Source organism: Myotis daubentonii, chromosome X (genome assembly GCF_963259705.1).
Source record: "Myotis daubentonii chromosome X, mMyoDau2.1, whole genome shotgun sequence".
Taxonomy (NCBI): Eukaryota; Metazoa; Chordata; class Mammalia; order Chiroptera; family Vespertilionidae; genus Myotis; species Myotis daubentonii.
This window is the reverse complement of record NC_081861.1, coordinates 29,927,109-29,937,863: the sequence shown is the minus strand read 5'-3', so window position 1 is coordinate 29,937,863 and position 10,755 is coordinate 29,927,109.

Below are 10,755 nucleotides of genomic sequence, written 5' to 3'. Positions count from 1 at the left end.
GGTTGATCTCTCCCCCTCACCACCACCCTCCCCTACCTTCCCTCTGAGGTTTGACTGTCTGATCAATGCTTCTCTGTCTCTGGATCTGTTTTTGTTCATCAGTTTATGTTTTTCATTATATTCCATAAATGAGTGAGATCATGTGATATTTATCTTTCTCTGACTGGCTTATTTCGCTTAGCATAATGCTCTCCAGTTCCATCCATGCTGTTGCAAAAGGCAAGAGTTTCTTCTTTTTTTACCGCAGCATAGTATTCCATTGTGTAGATGTACCACAGCTTTTTTAATCCACTCATCTGCTGATGAGCACTTAGGCTGTTTCCAGATCTTAGTTATGGTGAATTGTGCAGCTGTGAACATAGGGGTGCATATATCCTTTCTGACTTATGTTTCTAGTTTCTTGAGATATATTTCTAGAAGTGGGATCACTGGGTCAAATGGGAGTTCCCCGTTTAGTTTGAGGAAACTCCATACTGTTCTCCACAGTGGCTGCACCAGTCTGCATTCTCACCAGCAGTGCACGAAGGTTCCTTTTTCTCTGCATCTTCGCCAGCATTTGTCATTTGTTGATTTGTTGATGATAGCCATTCTGACAGGTGTGAGATGGTACTTCATTGTCAGTTTACTTTGCATCTCTCAGATGACTAGTGACATGTTTTCATATGTCTCTTGGCCTTCCTGATGTCTTCTTTTGAAAAGGATCTATTTAGGTCCATTGCCCATTTTTTTATTGGGTTGTTTATCTTCCTTTTGTTAAGTTGTATGAGTTCCCTGTAAATGTTGGAGATTAAACCCTTATCGGTGACAACATTGGCAATTATGTTCTCCCATGCAGTGGGCTTTCTTGTTGTTTTGTTGATGATTTCTTTTGTTGTGCAAAAGCTTTTTATTTTGATGTAGTCCCATTTGTTTATTTTCTCTTTAGTTTCCATTGTCCTAGGAGCAGTATCAGTGAAGAAATTGCTTCAGCATATGTCTGAGATTTTGCTGCCTTTGGATTCCTCTAGTATTTTTATGGTTTTCCATCTTATGTTTAAGTCCTTTATCCATTTTGAGTTTATTTTTGTGTATGGTGTAAGTTGGTGGTATAGTTTCATTTTTTGCATGTATCTATCCAATTTTCACAACACCATTTATTGAAGAGACTGTCTTGATTCCATTGTATGTTCTTGCATCATTTGTCAAATATTAATTGAGCATAGTGGTTTGGGTCAATTTCTGGGCTCTCTCTTCTATCCCATTGGTCTATATGTCTGTTCTTGTGCCAGTACCAAGCAGTTTTGAGAACAGTGGCTTTGTAATACAGCTTGATATCTGGAATTGAGATCCTCTCTAATTTATTTTTCTTTCTCAGGATTGCTGCAGATATTTTTTTGTTTTTTATTCCAGATGAATTTTTGGCGACCTTGTTCTAGGTCAATGGGGAGTGCATTGAACCTATAGATTGCTTAGGGTAGTATGGATATTTTAATGATGTTGATTCTACCAGTCCATGAACATGGTATGTTTTTCGATCTGTTTATGTCTTCCTCTATCTCTTTTTTCAGTGTCCTGTAGTTTTTGGAGTAGAGGTCTTTTATCTCCTTAGTTAAGTTTATTCCTAGGTATCTTAATTTTTTTTGGATGTGTTATGATAAATGGGATTGTTTTTTAGTCTCCCTTTCTGTAAGTTCACTATTGGTGTATAGAAATGCCATAGATTTCTTGGCATTAATTTTGTATCCTGCTACATTTCTACATTGTCAAATTCATTTACTAAGTCTAATAATTTTTTGATGGAGTCTTTAGGGATTGGTATGTACAGTACCATGTCATCTGGGAATAAAGACAATTTTACTTCTTCTTTTCCAATTTGGGTACCTTTTATTTTTATTTTTTCTTGTCTGATTGCAATGGCTAGTGCTTCCAGTATTACGTTGAACAGGAGTGGTGAGAGTGGGCATTCCTGTCTTGTTCCTGTTCTTAGGGGAAATGGTTTTAGTTTTTGCCCATTGAGTATGATGTTTGCTGTGGGTTTGTCATATATGGCTTTTATTATGTTGATGTACGATTCTTCTATTCCCACCTTGTTGAGAGTTTTTATCAAGAAAGGGTGCTGGATTTCGTCAAATGTTTTTTCTGCATCAATTGATATGACTATGTGATTTTTATCTCTCAATTTGTTTATGTGATTGATTCATTGTATCACATTTATTGGTTTGCAGATATTGTACCATCCTTGCATCCCCAGGATAAATCCTACTTGGTCATGGAGTATGATCTTTCTGAAATAATGCAGGATCTGATTTGCTAGAATTTTGTTGAGGATTTTGGCATCTATGTTCATGAGGGATATTGGCCTGTAATTCTCTTTCATTGTGTTATCTTTTTCTGGTGTTGGTATTAGGATAATGCTGGCTTCATCGAATGTGCTTGGAAATGTTCCTTCCTCTTGAACTTTTTTGAATAGTCTGAGAAGAATAGATTTTAGTTCTTTGAATGTTTGGTAAAACTCCCCTGTGAAGCCATCTGGCCCTGGGCTTTTTTTTGCTGGAAGCTTTTTGATGACTGCTTCAATTTCTTCCATAGTTATTGGCCTATTGAGATTTTTAGATTCTTCCTGATTGAGTTTGGGAAGATTGTATTTCTCTAGAAATATGTCCATTTCCTCCAGGTTGTCTAGTTTGTTGGAATAGAGTTGATCATAGTATTTTTTTTTAATAATCTGTTGCATTTCTGTGGGGTCTGTTGTTATTTCGCATCTTTCATTTCTGATTATGTTTATTTGGGTCCTCTCTCTTTGCTCCTTGGTGAGCCTGGCTAGAGTTTCATCAATCTGTTTATCCTTTCAAAGAACCACCTCTTGGTTTCATTGATCTTTTTTATTTTTATTTTTGGTCTCTATGTCATTTATTTCTGCTCTGATCTTTATTATCTCCTTCCTTCTGCTCACTCTGGGTTTTTCTTATTGCTCTCTTTGTAATTCTTTAAGTTGTAGAGTTAGATGATTTACTACAATTTTTTTTCTTGTTTTTTTGAGGTAGGCCTGTAGAGCTATAAACTTCCCTCCCAGGACTGTTTTCATTGTGTTCCATAGATTTTGGATTGTTGCATTTTCATTGTCATTCGTTTCCAGGATGTTTTTAATTTCTTCTTTGATTTCTTTCAAAGTGTTTAAATTTTTTTTGATGGTTTTTATTGTAGTTTATTTCTAATATTATGTATTATGACATCGTGGTCTGAGAAGATGCTTGATATGATTTCAATCTTCTTGAATTTGGAGAAACTTTGTCTATGATGCAATATGTGATCTATCTTTGAACATGTCCCATGTTCACTTGCAAAGAACGTATATTCTGTGGCTTTGGGGTGAAACGTTCTGAAGATGTCAATTAAGCCCATCTGATCGAGTGAGTCATTTAGGATTGCTGTTTCTTTGCTGATTTTTTTTTTTTGTCTAGAGGATTTATCCAGTGATGTCAGTGGGGTTTTAAAGTCCCCTACTATGATTGTATTGTTGTTGATCTCTCCCTTTATACCCTCCAGGAGTTTTTTTTTTTAAAATGTGTTTGGATCCTCCTGAATTGGATGCATATATATTTATCAGGGTTATATCCTCTTGTTGTATCGATCCCTTTAGTATTATGAAGTGGCCTTTCTTATCTCTTGTTATGGCCTTCATTTTGAAGTCTATTTTTTTTCAGATATAAGTTTTCCTGCCCCAGCTTTTTTCTAATTTCCATTTGCCTGAAAGGTATTTTTTCATCCCTTCACTTTCAGTCTGTGTGAGTCCCTTGTTCTGAGGTCTGTCTCTTGTAGACAGCATATATATGGATCATGTTTTTTAATCCATTCAGCCACTCAATGTCTTTTGATTGAACCATTAATCCATTTATGTATGAAGTTATTATTGATAGGTACTTGTTTGTAGCCATTTTTACTTTTTATGCCTGTATTCCTTCTTATTTCTTCTTTCTACACCAGTTCCTTTAGCATTTCTTGCATTGCTGGCTTGGTGGTGATAAACTCCCTTTGTGTGTGTGTGTGTGTGTGTGTGTGTGTGTGTGTGTGTGTGTGTGTTTTGTCTGTGAAGCTCCTTATTTCCCCTTCAATTTTGAATGATAGCCTTGCTGGATAGAGTATTATTGGATTCAGTCCCTTGCTTTGAATCACTTTGTAAATTTCCTTCCATTCTTTTCTGGCCTGATGTGTTTCTGTTGAGAAATATTTTTGATAATCTAATGGGAGATCCCTTGTACGTACCTTTCTGTCTCTTGTAGACTTTAAGATTCTCTGTCGTTAACATTTGGCATCATAATTATGATGTGTCTCGGTGTGGGTCTTTTCGGGTTCATCTTGTTTGGGACTCTCTGTGCTTGTGTGACGTTTTTCTTCCCCCAAATCAGGGAAGTTTTCTGACATTATTTCTTCAAAAAGGTTTTCTAACCTTTGTTCCTCTTCCTGTAGTTCTGGCATCCCTATTATTCATATGTTGCTTTGTTTCATCTTGTCCAAAGCTCCTCTCCTCCTGTCTTTTAATTTTTTTTCTCCAATTGCAGTTCAGTTTGTGTGTGTTTTGCTTTCCTGTCTTCTAATTCTCTAATTCAGTCCTCCGCTTCTCCTAGTCTACTGTTGAAACTTTCCATGGTGTTTTTTATCGTAGCTATATCACTCTTTATTTCTTCTTGATTCTTACATAAGTTGTTGTTTTTTTCACATCTGGTTTATGAACTGTATGACTCTTATTCTGAATTGTTTTCTGACATATTGCATGACTCCACTGAGCTGTTTTTCTGGCGATTCCTCCTTTCTTTTCCTTTGGGGGTTTCTTTGTCTACCCATTTTTGTTCTTACCAAAAGATCTAGGTGTCGAGTTGTGCAGGGGCTGCTCCTTGGGTAGTCATGGCAGTGGCTGTTCCTCAGTTGGTGGCGGCTCTTCTGGTGGGCACTGTTTGCAGCAGTGGTGGCTCCTCTGCCTTGTGGGGGGAGGCAGCTCATGCAGCTACTGCTCCTCGGATGGGGATGGGCTGCTCATGAGGCTGCTGCTCCTCTGATGGGGGTGCTCAGCTGTTGCTCCTCTGATGAGGGTGGGCTGCTCACACAGCTGCTGCTCCTCAGATGGGGGTGGGCTGCTCAATGGGACTGCTGCTCCTCGGACAGGGACGGGCTGCTTGTGCAGCTCCTGCTCCTCAGATGGGAGCAGGTTGCGAGGGGCTGCTGCTCCTTGGTCATGGGTAAGCTGCTTGGGCAGCTGCTGCTCCTGCAGCTGCTGCTCCTTGGGTGGGGGTGGGCCGCTCCTTGGACCGAGGTGGGCAGCTTGCACAGTTGCTGCTTCTCGGGTAGGGGTTGGCTATGCGCATGGCTGCTGCTCCTCAGACAGGGGGGGCGGATTCTCATACAGCTGCTGCTCTTTGGCCTGGGGTGGATTGCTCTCGGGACTGCTGCTCCTCAGATGGGAGCGGGCTACTCACGTGTCTGCTGCTAGTTTGGTCGCAGTACCCTGGGTTAAAACATTGGGTCAGTCAGAGGGGATCATGCTTTGGAATTTACAGGAGCCTGTGCCCAGGGTGACTGGAGTCTCAGTGACTGTGGGACTGCAACCAAGGTAGCAGGTCCCTGGCAGGGTGGATTTAGAGTCCCAGTTGTTATCTAAGGGCAACCTGGGTGGAGGTGAGGCTGGGCTCCCAGTCACAGCAGCTCTCCCCTTCAAAAAGGTAAGACCTCTGAGGAAGAGCTGGCCACTCTGGGACTGTTTGCAATGGTAGCAGAGGCTGGCTAGTTAGGCGAGCCCGGTTAGCCTGCCCCCGAAGGTCCTGCGAGATCTAACTGTGCCTCATTCACACACACACAGACACCCCAGACAACCACACACTCCTCTTTTACTCCCTCACTCACTCACGCTCTCTCCCTCACTGCCACCTTCTTCCCGCCTCTATAGTTGGGTTTGCAGTGTTATTGACCTGTTTATGGATGGAATTTCCTCTTCAGGTGTCTGGTTATGTGGCTCACTCTCTAGCACAGTGGTCAAACAGGGTAAAATTCACCTCGACAAGACATGACACAAAGGGAACAAAACACGAATGTAGTCATGACACTGATAACACCAATATAAGTGACCACCAGAGAAAAGAGAATTAGGGGAGAGAAAAGAGCACAAGTGATATTGAAGAGAGAAAAAAAATGGTATGAGAGAAAAGGAAAAGAAAAAAAAAGGAAGAAATAGGAAAAAAATATATATATATATATATATATATATATATATATATATATATATATATATATATATATATATATATATATATATGTATATGGAGAAAACACCAGAGAATAAATAGGTAAACCAAAACATACAAATACCAAATTACCAGTAAAGAAGGTGGGGACAGAGTCTTATATACAGAAAGTAAGGTTAAGGAATTGGATGAATATGGGGAGGACCTCAGCTCAGTATAGAGGAAGTAGAAAGAGAATGAGTAGATAAGAAAGAGAAGAGAATAATAATAATAAAAATTAAAAAAAAATGATTAAAAATAGGATAAAAAATAAAATAAATTAGAATGATAAAAATAATGCAAAAAAGAAATAGAAAATAAAGAAACAAATGAAAAAAGGAAAATAAAGATAAAAAGAAAAAAAGAGATAAGAAAAATATTAAAATGAAATAAAATAAAAATGCAAAAGTGAAGTGTCGTTCCTTTGTCTGTTTTAAGATCCCACTCTTCTGTACTGTCTGCGATTTCTCAATTTCTTGTTGCTGGGACTGAAGGCCTCTCTTTAGGCCAGTCCCTGTGGACTCTCAGGGACTGTTCAGATTTTTTAATCCTTTGTACCACTCAGGATGTAGTCTGGGTGTGGCTGTATTGGAGAAAATGGCTGCCTAGGTCCCACACTTCAGGTATGACTCAGCGCCAGACTCGCGGCCACCTCTCCCAGGCCCTCTCCTCACCCCAGTCTCTCTCCAGACTCCACAAGTCCACACCTCCTCCTGCACCTCAGCCACAGGTGAGTGTCTGTATCCAAAAGGTCCTATGAACTAGGTTCAAGGAAGAAAAGCAAAGACCAAAAAGTGGGAAAAGAGCTGCGCCTCTGTAAGCCCTTCTCCTCCCGGCACCGCACAGTCTGGTCAGCTGTCCAGAATGTCCCCTATGGGCTCTGTCTTTCATGATTATGGACCCAGATCTAGAATCCCCTGCCACCAGCAGTCCTGTGGACCTCCTTTTCACAGTCAGACACTGTGTATGACCCAAGGGATGCAGCCTCAGTGCTGTGCAGTTTCCCTCTGACCCTCTGGGCTTGGAGGTCTCTCAGTTCTCTCCAGCCCAGATCCCTGATTTTACCATTCTCTAAGTGTCCTCTGCCCTTCCCTGCTGTGAATTGTTTCATCAGCTGTGTCTACTTCACCAGTTAGGGGTGGATGTTATTCTATTTAGTTGCTCATTCTATCTGCTCTGGGACAAGGCTCAGGACACACCCGTCTTCTATCCCGCTGCCATTTTGTCTACCTGGACAGACTTTTTAGGTGCCCACAGTCGGGAAGGTTGGAGTCCTGGTGTTCGTGGGTTTGCAGCTGAGGAAGCTGGTCCCTGGACATTGTGGTTGTAGGGTCCTGGGAAGTATCTGAGGTCTCCCTGGTTGAAGGTAAGGCTCTGATCACAGCTGCTCTCCCTTTTAAGATGGCGCTGTCTCTGCAACAGAGCCAGCCACTCAGGGAGAGATTTCAGCAGCAGTAGAGGCTGCCCGGCCAGGGGAGCCCAGTCCACCAGTCCCCAACAGTCCTGTGGAATATAACTATCCCTCATTCACAAATACACACACTCCCCACATGTCCACAAACTCTCCTTTCATTCTCTCACTCACACATTATCTTGCAGCCTGCCGTCCACTGTTTGCAATGGTAGCAGACAAGATGCAGCCATTTTGGATCTCCTCAATCTAACCATTTCTTATCACCTCTCTGCTACTGTGATGACCTAAGTCACCCACTTTTGCCTAATTATTGCAATAGCTCCTAACAGATCTCTCTGCTTCCACGCATGCTGCTTAGTCTATTATTTACACAGAAGACTGGATGGCACTATTTAAATGTTAATCTAATCATGTCACTCCAGAGGCTTCCTATTTCATTCAGAGTATAAGTCAAAATCCTTATAAAGACTTATGAATGACTTGGTTGGCCTGGCTCCCATTACCTCTCTGACTGTAAACCCTTTTACTCTCTCCATAGCTTACACTTCTCCAGTAGTAGTCTAGTCACAGTTCCTCAAAGCAACCAGGTATTCTCCTTTTTCACAGCTGTTGCATTTGCTTTTCTCTCTTATCAGAACCCACTTTGCCTGTATATTTGCCTGGCTTGTCCCTTCATGTCCCTCATCATCATAAGTCAATATTATCTTCTCAGTGAGATATTCTCAAGCCTCCCTTTTTAAATTGCAACAATCTCCCCACAAAACTCATACTGTTGTATTTCTTGCTCTGCTTTATTTTCACCACCATCATTTATCTTTGTTTCATATTCTATATAACTAGAGGCCTAGTACATGAAATTTGTGCATTGTGAGGGGGTCCCTAAGCCTGGCCTGTGCCCTCTTGCAGTCCGGGACCCCTTGCTCCTTACCGCCTGCCTGCTCGCTGCTCCCTATCACTTGGCTTGCCTCTCCTTAGTGCTACGTGGAGGCGGGAGAGGCTCCTGCCACCGCTGTTGTGCTCACTAGCTGTGAGCCTAGCTTCTGGCTGAGTGGCACTCCCCCTGTGCACTGACCACTAGGGGGCTGCTCCTGCGTTGAGCATCTGCCCCCTGGTAGTCAGTGAGCATCACAGTGACTAGTTATTCTGGTTGTTCTGCTGTAATGGTCACTTAGGCTTTTATTATATAGGTTATCCTATATAATAAAAGCCTAATATGCTAAGTGTCCAGTTGTCCTTTCAACCAATGAAAGTGTAATATGCTAATGATATGCTAAGGCCACTCAACTGCTTGCTGTGATGTGTACTGACCACCAGGAGGCAGATGCCCTGACTGGTAGGTTAGCTTGCTGCTGGGGTTTGGCAGAACAGGACTGAGCAAGACAGGCTGGACACGAACTGGAGCCCTCCCATGGTCCCTCCCTGGTTGGCCAAACTCCCGTACCCTCCCTGGCCTCGATCGTGCACCAGTGAGGTCCCTCATCCTGGCCTGTGCCCTCTTGCATTTGGCTCTATGGCAGAATGGTTGCTATGAAGTGCACTGACCACCAGGGAGCAGATGCTAAACACAGGAGCTGCCCCCTGGTGGTCATTACACTCCCTCAGGGGGAGCGCAGCTCAGCCAGAAGCTGGGCTCATGCTAAGGAGCCCGAGGGCCCCTGGACTGTGAGACGACACAGGCTGGGCTGAGGGACAGCGCCCCCTGTCCCGCCCCGAGTGCAGAAATTTTATGCACTGGGCCTCTAGTTCTATATAATAACCGATATATAAAATATATGAAAGAACTGTACTGGTTGAATCTGGCAGGAGTTGGGTAAGAATGAACTCTGGTTTCTCTGAAACCTGGATAATTAAAAGTTAACTACATAAAGATAGATTTGCAAGTGAATTTTAGCCCAATTCTGGAAGAACCATTGAGTGAGATATTCTGAACTCAGGGAGGACAACTCATATTTTAATAATGTAAGACTATTCTGTGTAAGAAGTAGATTTTATCTAGGTTGCAGCTTGAATCAAAACTAGAGCCAGTGAGTATAAAAGGAATACAAACAAACAAATATGGGATCAATCAAACAATTAGAAATTCTCAGGTTGTCTCATAAAGTGATGAACTCCCATCCCTAGAGGTGTACAGAAAGAAGCTGTGTGCCTCTCTGTCAGCTCTGCTGTAAATGAGGTTCTGTAATGGATTGTGGATTGGGCCATGCCACCTAGACAATCTGTAGCTCTGAGAAGTTGGGGCCAAGGGTGTGTGAGCTTAAGGATCAGGTGGAATTAACAATTTTTTTTTAACTGAGGAAAAGATCTTTGGCCTTTGTTCCTAGAGTCCCAGAAACAAATTCTCCTCTCAAAGGTCCATTCCATTCTAATTGACATTCCATTTCCCAGAAATTACCTAATGCTGGGCTGATGATTAGAGGCCAGCCAGGGTAAAGGGACTGATTCCCATGGCAACCAGGTTGAAAAAACATACCATGTGGAGCATTTTCAGCAACAAGCTACGTTTGTATTATAAATAGATGTTTAATTCATTGAGAGTTTGTGATGACTTTTGCATGATAAATAGATATTTAATTCATTGAGATAGCTCTGACAGTGAGTAGGAAAGTTAAATCTCAAAACCACTCTTTGTCTTTAAGTATGTCACAGTTAATTGACAACCATTTTTTTTCCTTTTAAATCATGTAGAACTTTGGTTTTGTAAGTGAAAGAACAGTATATGTGTTTTTAGAAAGCGAACTAACAGTCCAGTGTCACAATATTTCCCACTATTTGTTTCTCTCTGAAAGGTTTATAAAATTTTTCTGATAGTGTATTTCTGTCTGAATCTTTTCGACACAGGACACCCCAGATTCAATGTCATTTCCACAAGAATCTTTTTTGTCGTGCTTGCCTCATATTCTTTCTGTTTTTCTAACTCAGAGGCTTCTTTAAATTTCAGTCCTTGGCCCTTTGCTCTTTTCTTCTCTTTTTTTCTTTTCCTTGATGAACAGTTAAAACAATCAACTTATCGCTTGCTAACATGTACATCCCTGCCACTAGCCTTGACAATACACTTTGGAATACCCAATGATTGGGAAACAAAATTAGATC